Source organism: Budorcas taxicolor, chromosome 18, assembly GCF_023091745.1.
Source record: "Budorcas taxicolor isolate Tak-1 chromosome 18, Takin1.1, whole genome shotgun sequence".
Lineage (NCBI taxonomy): Eukaryota > Metazoa > Chordata > Mammalia > Artiodactyla > Bovidae > Budorcas > Budorcas taxicolor.
This window is the reverse complement of record NC_068927.1, coordinates 51,890,190-51,905,929: the sequence shown is the minus strand read 5'-3', so window position 1 is coordinate 51,905,929 and position 15,740 is coordinate 51,890,190. Positions and strand designations below refer to the sequence as shown.

The following is a 15,740-nucleotide window of genomic DNA, read 5'->3' as shown; positions in this document are numbered from 1 at the left end:
CCCCCAGGCCCCTGAATGGCTATTTCCTTCTCATCCCTCAGTTCAGTCCAGTTCAGTCGCTCAGTCGTGTCTGACTCTGCGACCCCATGAATCGCAGCACGCCAGGCCTCCCTGTCCATCACCATCTCCCAGAGTTCACTCAAACTCACATCCATCGAGTCTGTGATGCCATCCAGCCATCTCGTCCTCTGTCGTCCCCTTCTCCTCCTGGCCCCAAGCCCTCCCAGCATCAGAGTCTTTTCCAATGAGTTGACTCTTTGCATGAGGTGGCCAAAGTACTGAAGCTTCAGCTTTAGCATCATTCCTTCCAAAGAAATCCCAGGGCTGACCTCCTTTAGAATGGATTGGTTGGATCTCCTTGCAGTCCAAGGGACTCTCAACAGTCTTCTCCAACACCACAGATCAAAAGCATCAATTCTTTGGCGCTCAGCTTTCTTCACAGTCCAACTCTCACATCCATACATGACCACAGGAAAAACCATAGCCTTAACTAGAAAGACCTTTGTTGGCAAAGTAATGTCTCTGCTTTTGAATATGCTATCTAGTTTGGTCATAACTTTTCTTCCAAGGAGTAAGTGTCTTTTAATTTCATGGCTGCAGTCACCATCTGCAGTGATTTTGGAGCCCAAAAAAATAAAGTCTGACACTGTTTCCACTGTTTCCCTATCTATTTCCTATGAAGTGATGGGACCGGATGCCATGATCTTCGTTTTCTGAATGTTGAGCTTTAAGCCAACTTTTTCACTCTCCTCTTTTACTTTCATCAAGAGGCTTTTTAGTTCCTCTTCACTTTCTGCCATAAGGGTGGTGTCATCTGCATATCTGAGGTTATTGATATTTCTCCTGGCAATCTTGATTCCAGCTTGTGTTTCTTCCAGTCCAGCGTTTCTCATGATGTACTCAGCATAGAAGTAAATAAACAGGGTGACAATATACAGACTTGACGGACTCCTTTTCCTATTTGGAACCAGTCTGTTGTTCCAGGTCCAGTTCGAACTGTTGCTCCCTCACCTGAATATAGGTTTCTCAAGAGGCAGGTCAGGTGGTCTGGTATTCCCATCTCTTTTAGAATTTTCCACAGTTTATTGTGATCCACACAGTCAAAGGCTTTGGCATAGTCAATAAAGCAGAAATAGATGTTTTTCTGGAACTCTCTTGCTTTTTCCATGATCCAGCAGATGTTGGCAATTTGATCTCTGGTTCCTCTGCCTTTTCTAAAACCAGCTTGAACATCTGGAACTTCATGGTTCATGTACTGCTAAAGCCTGGCTTGGAGGATTTTGATCATTACTTTACCAGCATGTGAGATGAGTGCAATTGTGTGGTAATTTGAACATTCTTTGGCATTGCCTTTCTTTGGAATTGGAATGAAAACTGACCTTCTCCAGTCCTGTGGCCACTGCTGAGTTTTCCAAATTTTCTGGCATATTGAGTGCAGCACTCTCATCCCTCACCTCCACTTAAAAGTCACCACTTCATAGAGGTCTTTATCGATGGCCCCATGCCTCAGTCACTCCCTATTATATGGGTTGTTTTTATTTGCCTCTTATCCAACACTGTCTGCAATTATCTTGCTTACTCATTTGTTTCTTAACCATCCTCTCACTGACTGGAATGTTGGCTCCATTCCATTCCTTGGTTCCATGGTAATCTCACAACTCAGAACAGTGCCTGCCACATGGTAGGGACTCAGTAAATATTTGTAGAATGAATGAATGAGTAATTTTATCCACAAGACTTCGTAATGAATTTTCCCTTGAGATGTAGCCTTGAACTCCAAACTGAAGTTGCCAACACACCACAATACTAGTCTTGAAATTCTGCCTCTGTCCCTTACCTTGAAATCTCAGATCACCATCTATTCGATCTTTCCCTTCCCTGAGCCTACTTTAAAGAAAGATGCAGGGCTCCCCTTGTGGTCAGGCTGGATGATGGGAAGACCACAGAAGGGACTTTCCACAGGAGGGAGTGAGCAGGGCAGTGAGGAGCCTGCACGTGTTAATTCTGGACAGAGAGAGGGGCTGGAGGCAAGGACTCAGAGGGGATCTGAGCCTCTTCTTGCCTTCCCCCTCCCCTGCAGGGCAGGAAGCTGACCTGGAACACAGGGGACAGTCTCCCAAGCCCATTCACCCTTGCTGTAAGGTCAATGTCCTCAGGGGCCTTGTGAGACCCCAAGGAGAAGTTCTGCAGCAAGGAGGTAAAGATGAGGAAGGGCTTGGAGCGGGCCAAACTCTCACCTAGACAGAGGCATTTTCCTGCAGGTGTAAGGGTGTCAATGAGGGGAGCCCTGCAGAGCACTTGGTTGCCCCACCTCGAAAATCTAAGGATATTTGCATGCTCATTTACATAGATTTACATGCCAAGTACTTCTGATTCTATGTTGGTGATGGTTAGTTGCTAAGTTCTGTCCAACTCTTCACAACCCCACGGTCCTCTGTCCATGGGATTTTTCCAGGGAAGAGTACTGGAGTGGGTTGCCATTTCCTCCTCCAGAGGACCTTCCTAGAGGGGTAGAGGGGAGCTGAAACCTCTGGCCCACTCTGGCGTAGGCGGGGACTTGGCTGATCAAATACTGACCTACTTCTGCTCAGTGGATGCACAGTCCTTGCTCTAAGCTTCTGAGTGTCCGCACTCTTCTGGTCACTTTGACCCTCCTCCCAGCCCCCTGGTCCTGCTCACCATCAGCAGTCAACAGAGTCAGCCTCCCAGACCCAATCCCCACACTTCAACCCATGGAGGTACTGTCTAGTCATGCTCACATCATGATTGACAGAGACTTTAAATAACACCCTGCCCACCTTTACACCCATTTTTCTGAGTCTCATGACCACTCCTCACATCGTCCTGCCACACGAGGTCAACTATCACCAATAGGTCCACCATGTAGGTGGAGCCCTGAATATCCTCGAGCCACTTTAGCACAGGCTGGGTCCACTGGAGTAACCAAGAGAAGGACCAGCATGTTCCTGGATTGAGCAAGAGTTTCATCTGCATCTTGTTGACCCGCAGTCTCATGGGAAGGAAAGGAGCCCAGAGAGCTGTCTTGCGTGTGTGGAAAAGTTCATTACTGTTCGTTCATTAAGTATTCCCAGTACATTTCTTGGTGCGTAAACTTCTCTGCCACATTGAACTTGGATGGGATTTCCTTTATCTGGTGAAATGAGGTCTAAACTTGTGCATGTCATGCATTTTCCCCTGTTTCTTCATATATCAGGAAAGAGTCCCCATTAGCCCCCATTTCTACATGACTGTTATGGTCAGGGATGGGCATGTTGCATGAGCAGGAAAATAATAACCTTTTAATTTTAAGTTGTTGAGATGTTCAGATTACAGCTTAGCCCTGCCCTGACCTCCACAGAACATGACTTCCTACCCGGCCTTGAGCAAGTAACCTGCCCACCCAGCCAGCCTCTCTTGTTCCGCTTTGACAACAGAGAATGATTCAACACTGAGACAGTGACTATTTTTTAAGCGATTGAAGGAGGAAGACAATTTGATCCTCCTGACAAGAGCTGAAAAGATTATTGAGAATACTCAGTGTAATATCTTGGTTAAAAATTTAAAAAGAATTTACTGTAAAATATGGAGGAGAAAAACATTTCCTTAGTTTGATTTACAGTTGAGAAAAATATATGGTAGACTAGCCATAAAATATCTGAAATAGGCAATAGCCAGCATTCAGCTTCATAGAGAAAATAAAAATATTCTCCTTAAAGTTAGGACTTGGACAAGATTGCTCACTATCTGTGCTATTGCTTCACATGATTCCAGAAGGGCTAGTCCTTGATATTTTGGAAAACATGACATGTGACCTTAACATAAGAAACAATTAAGTCAAAATATCATCATTTACAGCTGCTAACATCAGTTAACTCCACTCCAGTATTCTTGCCTGGAAAATCCCATGGACGGAGGAGCCTGGAAGGCTGCAGTCCATGGGGTCGCTGAGGGTCGGACACGACTGAGCGACTTCACTTTCACTTTTCACTTTCATGCATTGGAGAAGGAAATGGCAACCCACTCCAGTGTTCTTGCCTGGAGAATCCCAGGGACGGGGGAGCCTGGTGGGCTGCTGTCTATGGGGTCGCACAGAGTCGGACATGACTGAAGCAACTTAGCAGCAGCAGCAACATCAGTTATTAGGAAAATCCAAGAGGAAAAAATGAAACATTGTTAGGTATAAAAGTAATATAGGGAATTTGTTCAATTATGACAGAAATACACACCCCAAAAGATGAGTGGATTTCTGATATACTTAGTAAAACAATTTGAAATGCCTTTAGAAAAGTGCTCTGGACTGAAGCCTGTGCTCCCAAAATTTATATGTTGCAGTCCTGATGCCCACCGCAGTATTTTGAGAAGGGATCTGGGAGGTAATCAGGTTTAAATTAGTTCATTAGGGTGGGGTCTCCCTGAGAGGAGAGCATTCTTACAAGAAGTGAGACCACGGTCCCCAGGCTTGCGAGTCCACAGCAAGACAGTGGCTGTGTGCAAACCAGGAAGAGCCCTCACCAGAACTGGACCATGCTGGCTCCCTGATCGCAGACTTGTGGCTTCCAGAACTGTGAGAAAATAAATTTCTTTTGTTTAAGCCACCCAGTCTACGGCATTTTGTTACAGCAGCCCACAGCTGAGCTGACAAAGAGGTCCTACAAACAATAGCCACAATCTTCTCCCATGTTTCTTAGGAATAAAGTTAGCAAAAAATATGCAAAACCTAGTTTTAGAAAAGTTCAAGATGCCAGCAGTGGTACAAGGACGAAATGAACACACTGCCTTTTATGCTGCTGCTGCTGCTTAGGACATATCAAAAATGGGCTTCAGGTGGTGCTCATGGTAAAGAATCCATCTGCGAATGCAGGAAACAAAAGAGACGCCTGTGAGATCCCTGGGTCCTGGGTCGGGAAGATCTGGAGAATGACATGGCAATCCACTCTGGTCTTCTTGCCGGGAGAATCCCATGGACAGAGGAGCCTTGCCGGCTGCAGTCCATAGGGTCGCAAGACTCAGACATGACTTAGTGACTAAACCATTACTATCAAAGGTGGAGATTTGGCAAAGCATCAGAATCAAAATACAATTTTAGATTAATCCTAGTAGAATCCCAGTGGGATATTTTGGGACGTTGACAAAATAATTCTAAAATACACTCAAGAAAAATAAAATGTGTTACAAACAAAAAAAGGAAGAGTAATGTCCCCTAGAAAACACTAAAATATATGTACAGGTATAATATTAATAATTCAAAGAATATTATATAGCTGAAAAAGATAGATTGGAGAATGAGTGTGAATATGGATTATTACCCCCCAAAAAAGAATGCCAAAACAGAAATAGACCTGAGGAGAATAACCACTTCAAATAAGATGAATTTCAAGTCAGTGGCTAAAACTGAATTATTTCATAAGTGATGAATACAGAATAACCCTAGGAATGCATATTGAATCAGGGTTAACCTAGGACTAAATATTCCTCACATTTCTGTGCCTTAAGTGTCTCATATATCTCACTCTAGTCTTGCTTATATTTTTAAATATGAGATCAGCTAACAAGAAACAAATTAAGGAGTTTTCTTTCTTTTTCTTCCTTTCTGTTCCCTTCCTTTCTTGTTACTTTTAATTAAGTTACCTACCTATTATCTATTTACCTACCCACCACCTACCTTTGTGTGTGAGCAAATATTAATAGAACCAGTAAAGGCCATCCTCTGTAGTACTAATAGGTCAGGTTTAGTGGTGAATTACGGACGATTTTCACCTTTACTTCATACTTCATTTTTTGTATGAAAATGAGAGAAATGTCTTTATTTAATCTTGAAAGGAAAGTTGTAAACGCCTTTCCCCATTCTTGCCACATGGCAGGTGCTCAGTACTGGATCCTTGGTTTATCTGTTCTCTGTGTGCAAGCATGTCTCTCTGCCTCTCACTTTATCTCCATCACTGACTGAGTCTCCGTCTTCCTTCCCCATCATACCCCATCCCTATCCTTCCCCCTCACACTGTTCTAATCTCTGAAGATGTCTTGCTTTCTCTTCCCTTCAGACTCCATCTTTTCCCAGACTGTTCACACAGGGCTTGGAGTTGGATCAAGAGAGAGAGTCACATACAGAGTGGGAGTGAGCAGACATTCCCGCGGGGGAGAAGGAGCATGACTGACTTGTGGAGAATGGAATGAAGACTTGTGGCTTCTTGAACTTGCCCTGCGCATCCAGGAAGCGGCCAGGGTAGAGGGCATCTGGCTTCTCAAAGTGGCGTGGGTCATGGAGGGCAGAACTCAGGATGGGGTACGCAGTAATGCCCTAAGAGGACGTCAAAGACAAATGGGCGCAAATGGCCGTCAACAAGGAGCGGCTGAATCCTCAGCAGATAAGGAGCTTCACCTGCTGTGTGGCTCTACAGTTGCTGGCAGGAATGTTGAAACAATTCTGCCCTATTTGGTCAATAGTGTCCCATCCCTCCAGGTATCCTCACCAACCACCCTGATTCCTCCTCCCCAAGACCCCGGGTCTTCTTTATGATCCGTCGACGGAAAGGTTCACATCTGACTCAACAGAGCCCTATAAGAAGCTGACTCCAGGACTGGGGCCTGAATATAATCGGGTGGGTGCTGTTCATTGGGCAATTTGATACTGCTCATTGGGCAAATTGATACATTCTATCAACTTGATACACAAATATCAGGTGTATTTAGATGCACCTGATCACCTAGATATCTAGGTGATACACCTAGAAACACCAATACTCAGCAGCATAATCAAGGACGAAGATAAGAGTTAGAACATAGGCATTGACCTGAAAAACATATCTACAGAGTATGGTTATATTTCAAAATGAAAGCCACACACACAAATTGCAAATTGTATTCGTATGGACATAAAGACCAGAGGGGAAGGTGACATGAACACTGGGCACATAAATTGCACAGTAACAGATGCAGTAGGGCCCAATCATTGTGTATATAGGTATATATAAACATATGGGTTCATATAAAGGAGAGATTAGAACACAGATTATAAAACCAGTCAGCTGTATAACAAGTTTCAATAAGTACATGGTACTTTTTTCAGCAAACATAACATTTTGTAAAGGTTAAAAAAAAAAAAAAAGAACAAAAGGGAGAGGACTTTTCTCTTTCTAAAATCTCCCTCCCTCCCACAAAAATCCGGAAATAAGAATTCTTCTTATAGTCACAAACCAGACATGAACCATAAGGCTGGAGGTGGCCAGCACCTTCCAAACAATATTCTCTGGCCCTTCTGGTCTCACCTTTGGGAGATAATATCCCCGGAAGTGAGTGTCCCTGATGGCAGAGTGGGGTAGGCCAAGTGGGACAGAGTCACTGGACCTCTGAATCTCACAGATGACGGCAACTGTATAAGGCATATTTACCCGCTCTTCCACTGCTGGGAGAAGGGGTGCACCATTACTCTGTCAATTTCTGCCTGGACTTCCTCTGAGAATGGTTAGGGTGGGAGGTGGGTATGTCGATAAATATCCATACCAGTGGACTCAACCAAGTGACCTAAAAATGACCTGCAGCCTGATGGGAGGATCTTGTAAATTCTTTACTAAAGATGTTAGGCTACCATTCCTTCTTAATGAAAGCATCAAAAAGGAAGTTAGAAGCTTCTTTGAGGGAAGTCTTGTGTGGTGTTTCCACTCTAGTTACAACATGAGGATAACTTGGATAAAGATGGGTGGGTGGAAATTCATTCAACACTGCAGTGTGTGTTTTTTTTCTTTTCAGCTAAAAATGAGTTGCAGGTAAAACGGGTGTCATCTCTTTTTGTCCCACTCACATGCTATGTAATTTTATGTATGTCACTCCCCACTCTGGCCTTAAATTCATTTTGTTAAATAACATGTCTGACCAGGTGAGAACATCTCCAAGTCTGATCTGCAGAACTTTAACTTGAACCGAGGGGCTCTTTAATTAGTTGTAAATGGGCAATTTACAGACTGAAAGAGACTGGCTCCAGATAGGAAAAGGAGTACATCAAGGCTGTATATTGTCACCCTGCTTATTTAACTTATATGCAGAGGACATCATGAGAAACGCTGGACTGGAAGAACCACAAGCTGGAATCAAGATTGCCAGGAGAAATATCAATAACCTCAGATATGCAGATGACACCACCTTTATGGCAGAAAGTGAAAAGGAACTAAAAAGCCTTTTGATGAAAGTGAAAGTAGAGAGTGAAAAAGTTGGCTTAAAGCTCAACATTCAGAAAATGAAGATCATGGCATCTGGTCCCATCACTTCATGGGAAATAGATGGGGAAACAGTGGAAAGAAGTGTCAGACTTTATTTTTGGGGGCTCCAAAATCACTTCAGATGGTGACTGCAGCCATGAAATTAAAAGATGCTACTCCTTGGAAGAAAAGTTATGACCAACCTAGACAACATATTGAAAAGCAGAGACATTACTTTGCCAACAAAGGTCCATCTAGTCAAAGCTATGGTTTTTCCAGCAGTCATGTATGGATGTGAGAGTTGGACTGTGAAGAAAGCTGAGCTTTGAAGAATTGATGCTTTTGAACTGTGGTGTTGGAGAAGACTATTGAGAGTCCCTTGGACTGCAAGGAGATCCAACCAATCCATTCTGAAGGTGATCAGCCCTGGGATTTCTTTGGAAGGAATGATGCTAAAGCTGAAACTCCAGCACTTCGGCCACCTCATGCGAAGAGTTGACTCACTGGAAAAGACTCTGATGCTGGGAGGGATTGGGGGCAGGAGGAGAAGGGAATGACAGAGGATGAGATGGTTTGATGGCATCACTGACTCGATGGACGCGACTCTGAGTGAACTCCAGGAGTTGGTGATGAACAGAGAGGCCTGGCGTGCTGCAATTCATGGGGTCGCAAAGAGTCGGACATGACTGGGCGACTGAACTGAACTGAACTGAAATGGGCAATATACTTCAAAAAGTCAAGTTTTTTGTCAAACTCAAAAACCATGTACTTTCATAGACTGACAAAATCCACTTCAAATGCTTTGTGCTTTTATTATAAGTCCCAATAGAAGTGATTTTTTATTTTTCAGACTACTCAGGACAAAAGTTATCTGTCTTAGCCCATCAGACAACCACCTTCCCGTACGGCCTCAGGGACACTCACCCCTCCATCGTCCCCACCTCCCATAAGCCCAGCTCACCTGAAGATATCGGGATTTTTAAGAAGGAGTAGAAACCCATAGCTGAGAGTGGCGCTGGAGGTCTCTGTGCCAGCAATGAGCAGTGAGAGCACCGTGTTAAGGAGATTTTTCTGGTGAAACTCACTCTCAGGATCTGAGCGCTCTGAGAGACAGTGATGGGTGCTTCCTAAGGTCTCGCCTTGCAAAGATTTCACTTTTTAGGGTCTTCCTCTGTACCAGCACCATGTTCCTCTGTGCCCGTCATTCTTTTTCCTGATCTGTTTTTCTCTAGCCAAGGCCTGTAAGATACTAAAAGGGTGAGCTCTGGAGCCAAAGCTCTGGATTTCAAACTCAGGTCCTACTATGTACTAACTGTGTATCTTTGTGCAAGAAATAAAAATTCTACGTGCTTAGTTCATCACGTGCATTGTCACGATATGATGTATAATAAGCTCAATGGGCTTCCCTAGTAGCTCAGATGGTAAAAAAAATCTGCCTGCAATGCAGGAGACCCGGGTTTGACCCCTGTGTCAGGAAGATCCTCTGGAGAAGGAAATGGCAACGCACTCCAATATTCTTGCCTGGAGAATTCCAATCTGAGGAGCCTGGCAGGCTGCAGTCCATGGGATCACAAAGAGTTGGACACAACTGAACAACTAACACTTTTACTTTCCAGCCCAATGAATGTAGAGTTTAAATTGCTGACCTTGTTGTTCTTGTGTTGTTGCTTTCCTGTCTTTGGGTGTCGTTGCACTCCTGTTTGGCCCTTGCAGCTGACATTCCAGGGATGCGAATGAAGACATTTAACAACTGGTATCGCACTTGCCAAGCTTCCCTGGTAGCTCAGCTGGTAAAGAATCTGCCTGCAATGCAGGAGAGCCCACTTGGGTTCCTGGGTGGGGAAGATCCCCTGGAGAAGGGATAGGCTCCCCACTCCAGTATTCCTGGGCTTCCCTGGTAGCTCAGCTGGTAAAGAATCTGCCTGCAATGCAGGACAGCCCACTTGGGTTCCTGGGTAGGGAAGATCCCCTGGAGAAGGGATAGGCTCCCCACTCCAGTATTCCTGGGCTTCCCTGGTGCCTCAGTCAGTAAAAAATCTGCCTGCGATGCTGGAGACCTGGGTTGGGAAGATTCCCGCTGGAGGAGGGCATGGCAACCCACTCCAGTATTCTTGCCTGGAGAAGCCCCATGGACAGAGAGCCTGGTGGGCTGCAGTCCATGGAGTCACAAAGGGTTGGACATGATGAGCCACTAAACACAGCACAGCACGTGGCACATGCCCGACCAATCAGAACAGACATTGGTCTCTATCATCTGAATATACGAGGAGCCTGACCAATCAGAACAGACTTGACTGTCGGAACTGGGGAAGAAGGGAGCTGTGTCTCAGAGAAAGCTTACTGGACACATGTTAACTGCTTAATTACCAGCTCTTTAAAGGCTGCTGGAAGGAAGGCTTGGGGAGGCATAGGAAAAAATGGCTGGGGACTGTGGATCTTGGCTTTCTTCTAATCCTTAGGGAAATATTTCAACATTTAAAAAACATGTAATCGCACCCAAAGATATTAGTTCAATGTCAGTACGGTTTCCATCACTCCGTTTCCCATCCTCAACGCCCATCTGGGCCAGGTCTTGCCTTGTCCATGTGAAGCAGGAAGGAATCCTTGAGGTCCTTGGGGCCACTGGGATCCAGCGTCTTCTGGCGCCTCTCCATGTTCTCAGTGATAAATCTTTCACCTCTTGGATCATGCTGCACAGGCACGTGTGTGTGCCAGGAAAGTGTTTTCAAGATGCCCAGGGAGATTTCAAACTCCTACAGGGTGGCAGACAAGGCCCCAGAACCCATTATACTCGCTGGACTGGTTCTGTGAGTGTTGATGTTCTGAGCTGCACATATAGCAACATCCAAAGGCTATTATTTACCCTGCAGACTTGGAGGGTGTGGCTCCCACCGGAGAACACTCACACACACATACTCACACACATACACTGACACTCACACACACACACACTCACACACACACACACACAGTGTTGCATGGACCTCTGAATCCAGCCCCAGTCACTGTCTCATCTGCTGAGGTTTCTTCTCTCGAAGCCCATCCTTGTCCAAGGCCTGATTCTGACACCCAGACTGACGGATGGCTTCACCTGGGAGGGGTCAGGGCTTGGAGTGCGCACATGAAACTGATCTCTCGATGCCTTCTGCCTTTGGTGATCAGGACAGAAATCATCTGACCTCTTCCCAGGGTCTACCCACCCTGATTCCTGGCGCACTGTGGAGTCTTTAGCCTCACCTGGCTATAGAAGGAGCTGACAATAACAGAGCCCTCATTCATTAAATGTAGGAGCTGTAATAATTGAGGGTCCTGGTAATTAAAGTGCTTGTCGAAGACAACGGAGGAGATGATGTTCACAGTGATGGAGTTAAAGAGGAAGTGGGGATCCAGGTAGGCCCCTGAGGAGGAGAGGTCTGTCATGGGGGTCCCCTGCAGTGTCCTTCTAGGAGACTGACCTGACTGGTGCCAGCCTAGCTTGTTTGATGATTTTCCTCTTTTCTTCTTTGCTTTCATTGTCCCTCTCTGTCTCCCCTTTTCTTTCTAGGAATGTCCACATCTGTGTCTCTTGTAGTTTTTCTTGCTCTCTGTCTTGGGCTGACTTTCTCTGGTCTTTGACTCTATTCCAGGCTCACCCCTTCTTCTCTGTTCTCTCTCCAACTCCCCATCTACCCTCACGGCCCCTCTCCTTGACCTCACTGGCATTCCATGTTCCTCTGACTCTGTATCTCTCTACCTTAATCTTTGTATGGCTTTTTCTTGCAGCTTCTGCTCCCGGACTCACTCATTCATTCAGTGGCCTCAGCATCTCTCTGACTTTTGTTTTCTCTCTGCCTCTGGTCTCTTGTGCTTCTGGCTGCTTTCTCTGCCTTTTCTCTCTCTGCCTCTGCTGGTCTCACTTTGTCTCTCTCTCTACCATCTTCTGTTTTTCTGTTTATTCCTGTCTATACCTTCTCTGTATTCCTGAACCTGTCTCTGCATCTCTCTCTCCCTCTCTCTCTCACCCCATCTCATCCCCACCTCCACCCAGCCCACACTCACCCAGCTCCTCCACCAGACACTGAGCCCCTTCCTTGATTCGTTCCTCAATACTCCGCTTCCCCATCCCAAGTCCTTCATGGTGTTCACAGAGAATTGCTGTAGAACCTTCCAAGATATTCCCACTGGCAAACCCACACCCGATGGTGGGGCGTGGAAGGAAGGTTTTGAAGGCACATGGGATACTCCCTCCCCCTCTCCCTAATCCTCACCCTCGTCCCCCACTCACCTGTTCCCTGGAAGACAGGGTCAGTGATGGCAACGTGTCCTCGGGCAGAGAACGCCACAGCCTGATCCACCAGGGCCTCCCTCATCGCCTCGTACCCCCACAGGATGACAGCGGGCCGAGACCCCAGGTGTACGGTAAAGACATCCCCGTATTTCTCCTGGAGCTGTGGGGGCAGAGTCCAGGTCTCACTCTCTGACTCAAGAGAAGGCTCTCCACCTCACCCCTGCACCACACCTCCCAGCTACCTTACCCTGCAGGCTGCAGCCCCGTCAGGGAAGAGCAGAGGCTGGAACTCTGTGGTCTCCTCCGAGCCTCACATATATCACCTGACCCCCAGCATCCTCCTCTCTTGGCTTTTCCAAGAGCCCTCCCAGCTTTGCTTTTAAGAATTACAGAGACTCCCCACATCCAAGCTATGGAATCTCTCCTTCTCAACCCACACAGGACCACAGCTCAAAGTCTCAAGTCTATCAAAATCTCTCTCTCCAAAGGAAAGCCTCCTACACTGTTGGTGTAGCCACCATGGTGCAGCCACCATAGAGAATAGAATGGATGTCCCTCAAAAATACTAAAAATAGTTTCCATGTCAGCCATCCCACTCCTAGGCATATGTCTGGAGAAAACCATAATTCAAAAAGATACATGCACCTCAGTGTTCGTCGCAGCACTATTTACAAAAGCCAGGACGTGGAAGCAACCTAAATGTCCATCGATAGAGGAGTGGGTAAAAAGGTGTGGCCCATATATCCAATGGACAATCACCCAGCATGAAAGAGAATGAAGTGACGCCGTTTGCACTGACACAGATGGACATGGGCCTGGCAAACCGAGTGAAGGAAGGCAGATGGAAAAGGCAAATATGTGGTGTCACATATACGTGGAATCTAAAAAAATGGTACTAGAAAGCCTATCTAGAAACAGTAATTGAGTCACAGATGTAGAAAACAAACTTATTTACCTAGAGGGAAAGTGGGGAAGGGTAACTTGGGAGACTGGTTTGACATATACTCAGGCTAATATACAAAATAGGTAACTGATAAGAACTTACTGCATAACACAGAGAAGTCTTCTCTGTAATGACCTATATGGGGATGGAGCCTAAAAGTGAGTGGATATATATGTGTGAGTGTGGCTGACTCACTTTGCTGCACCAGAAACCAACGTGCCATCAGAAATCAACTATACTCCAATAAAAAAGTAATTAAAATTGTGAAACAGAAATTGTCACAAATGCAAAAAAACAAACAGTAACCAAGGATAAAAGAAGGGAGGGATTACTTGGGAGACTGGGATTAACACATGTTCATTAATATACATAAAATAGATAACTAATAAAAATTTACTGAACAGCACAGGGAGCTCTACTCAATACTCTACAGTGACTTATATGAGAAAAGAATCTTAGAGTGTGTGTGTGTTAGTCACTGAGTCATGTCCAGCTATTTGTGATCCCATGGACTGTAGCCCACCAGGCTCCTCTGTCTCTGGGATTTTCCAGGCAAGAATATTGGAGTGGATTGCCATTCCCTTCTCCAGGGGATCTCTCAACCCAGGGACTGAACCTGGGTCTCCCACATTGCAGGCAGATTCTTTACTGTCTGAGCCACTAGGGAAGCCCATAAAAGGAGTGGATACATCTACATGTATAATTGATCCACTTTGCTAGCCAGCAAAAACTAACAAAGCATTCCAAATTAACTAGACTCCAGCATAAAGTGATTAGAGAAACAAGACAGGACTTCCCTGTGGTACAGTGGATAAGAATCCTCCTGCCACTGCAGGGGACACGGGTTTAATCCCTGGACCGAGAGGATCCCACCAGCTACAGAGCAGCCAAGTCCATGCACCGCAACCACTGAAGTCCACGTGCCCAGAGCCCGTTCCCCTCAACAAGAGAAGCCCCCACAACGCGGAGCCCACACACCTCAGCTAGAGAGGAGCCCCTGTTCTCTGCAACTAGAGAGAGCCCACAAGCAGCCTCAAGACTCAGCTCGACCAAAAATTAAAAAATGTGTTTAAAAAAAGAAGGCCTGAAGGAGCAACTCTTTCACTGCACCTTCCAAAGTCCTAATGATCATTGTCTATCCTTACTATGACTACTTTTTGAAAACCCATTTGCACTTGTTATTAAACTGTACGGGGAACTGTGTTAAAAGTATTTTTTTTTTAAATAAAAGACTCTTGCACCCTAATGTTGACTGCAGCACTATTCGCAGGAAGAAACAGAAGGAACAGAAAGCAACGTACTTGTCCATTGACAGAGGCTTGGGTAAGAAGATACGGTGTATGTATACAGTGAAATATTACTTAGCCATAAAAAAGAACAAAATAATGCCATTCGCAGCAACATGGATGGACCTAGATTATCAAACGAAGTGAAGTAAGAAAGAGAACAAGTATCTTACGATGTTGTCAATATGTGGAATACAGTTTTTTAAAATGATACAAATGAACTTATTTCCAAAACAGAAACAGAGTCACAGATGTAGAAAACAAGGTTATGGTTACTGAGGAGAAAAATATAAGGCAGGGAGGCGGGACAGGATAAATTAGGAGTTTGGGGTTAACATACACACCCATCTATATATTAATATAAAACAGATAATCAACAAGGACCTCTATACAGCAGGGAACTCTACTCAATATTCTGTAATAACCTATATGGGCAAAGAATTTGAAAAGAGAGAATATATATGTTTAGCTGAATCACTTCTCTGTACATCTGAGACTAACACAAGAGTGTAAATCAGCTATGCTCCAATAAACCATTTTAATAAAAAAAAAAAGGTACTTCTCTCTTCACTCAACCCATCCTCCACTCCTTCTCATAGGAATTCTGGTAGCTTCTCTATCCCATATCTAGGGCCAGATCATGGCTGGAAGAAGACAGCTCCCAAGGGAGTCTGGGGAATCCCATCCAAAGTTGACCTGCCTCCCCCAGCTCCCTTGCTAACTGGGAGCTGTTTCCCATTCACCCCACCTCCTGGTGCCCCTTCCATCTCACCGCCTGCAATGACTTGAGTAAATCCTTGGGGTTCATTTGCAAAATGTTTCCCGGGAAGGGCAGAGGCCAAGGTCCAGTGGGGAGGCAGCCCTGGGAGGCAGGGCAGCCCCAGAGGAGCAGGAGGCCAATGAAGAGAATGAGGCGCAGGATGGCAGAGAGAGCCATGGTCCATGCCTGCCTTCCATCCGACGTTCCTCTAAAAATTTAGGTGTCTCTGTTCTTTGTTATTTTGCCCGATGGGTGTGGAGGTTGTGCTAGGATTCTGCCTTGGCAGAACTCC

The 15,740-nt window shown here is 45.5% G+C and overlaps 1 pseudogene; it reads right to left on the bottom strand.

The window, feature by feature from the left end:
* Positions 1 to 1,998: 1,998 nt before the first annotated feature.
* Positions 1,999 to 15,625, bottom strand: LOC128063963 (cytochrome P450 2B4-like; annotated as a pseudogene).
* Positions 15,626 to 15,740: the final 115 nt, after the last annotated feature.